The following is a 1941-nucleotide window of genomic DNA, read 5'->3' on the forward strand; positions in this document are numbered from 1 at the left end:
TTTTAGATTTTCATAATCACAACAATCCACTTAGCATATATAGATATATAATGATAAATGTTGGTAAATTGACGACATTTTTTCAAGGAATATATTTATTTTTATAAAATCCATTCAAACATTTACATTGATTAGAGTTGAAACTCTTTATCCCTACTTGCATAATATACATAAATGATATATGGTTTTTGAGCCAGAGAACACACAACCCGTGAGTTTTTTAGCTTAATTACATGGTTACATTGTTTAACCATAAATATTTTCTTTCTAGTGTGTTTCCTTCTCTATGCTTGCAATCTTTACTTTGTTCCACTCTATATGTCCAATATAGAATGTATTTACATACTTGCATATGATTGAGGTCATTACCTATTTTTGCTCACTTATCCCAAATAAGCCTACCTTTTTAAGTCACCCTTGTTAGCCACCTTGAGCCTTTTAATCCCCAGTTATTCTATATTTTATCACATCACGAGCCTTAAGCAAAAAAAAAAAAATTAAATATCCCCAAAATTGAATATTTGGTTAGCTTAAGATAGAGATTGTGTATCAACTAAGTGTGGGAAAACCATGGGAACATGGGTTGATAGGAAAAAGGTATTAAATTGATAAATTATTTGGAATTTGGGTACAAGCTCATGTAAGACCAAAATAATTAAAATACTATGTGCATTGATATATGTTATGTTTCTCTAAAAAAAATTCCTATAATTAAATAATTAAATAAGGGGACACAAAATTACCCCAGTATTAAGTTTAGTAAAAATCAATGCACATGTGATAAAAATAAAAAATAATATGGTACATGAGTATGTGATACAAAAGTGGAAACTTGGGAAGCTAGGCATAATGTTAGAATTGTAAAGAGTATGTATATGTTGGGTGAGATCTTAGACTAATCAAGGATTCAATTTATAGCTCACTTGGCCATATATATATATATATATATATATATATATATATATATATATATATCCTCACCCTTGCCTTAACCCCATTACAACCTTGAAAAGACCTCATGATGTTTACATGTGTACATTATATATTTGTTGATTGGTTAGATGAAGAACAAAGTTTTAGAAAGCATGACTAGAGAAGAGTAGAGTGATTAACCTTAAACACTGAGTGATTAGAGTGTATATACAAATCCAGTGAGGGTTCAATAGCTCATCTCCATATATCCATATTTGATCACTGTTTATCTTGCAAGTTTGTGAATTCTTTTGATTAACTCAACTCAATTGTGAATGTATTTTAATATGATTTGGCCCTTGGTTGTGCATATATGATTCCTTGAAAATTTGACTCAATTTGACCACATGTAAGCTTTATATATCTAGGTGGATAGTAATTAGAATTGCATGATTCATTTAGATAGATTGCATTGCATAGATTCCACCATTCTACCTTCACTTTTTTTCAATCTTTCTTAAGTTGAGCATGAGGACATGCTAATGTTTAAGTGTGGGGAGGTTGATAAACCACTATTTTTTTATTCATCTTGTGCTCAATTGAGTATTTTTATCAATTCTTCACCCACTTATTCATATAATTTGTATGGTTTTACAATTCCTTCCTTATTATGTGATATATGTGAAAACATGTTTCATAAGCCTCAAAAATTGTTAATTTTAATATATCCTTTATTACCATTCGATGCCGTGATCTGTGTGTTAAGTATTTTCAGGCTTTATAGGGCAGGAATGGTTTAGAGGATAGAAAGAAAACGTGCAAAAGTGGAAGGAATACACAAAATGGAATTTTAAAGAAAATGGTAGCGATGCGCACACATGGACGACGCAGACGCGTGCCTAGCGCAAAGCACAAGCGACGCGCACGTGATGACAAGTCATCTTAGCCTAGTTTCACTAGCCTTTTTCTTTTGTTTTCAATTGATTTATGCACTTTCTTGAGCCATAAGCAAGCCAATTGGGTAGATTT

The sequence above is a fragment of the Arachis ipaensis genome, chromosome B07 (genome assembly GCF_000816755.2).
Source record: "Arachis ipaensis cultivar K30076 chromosome B07, Araip1.1, whole genome shotgun sequence".
NCBI lineage: Eukaryota > Viridiplantae > Streptophyta > Magnoliopsida > Fabales > Fabaceae > Arachis > Arachis ipaensis.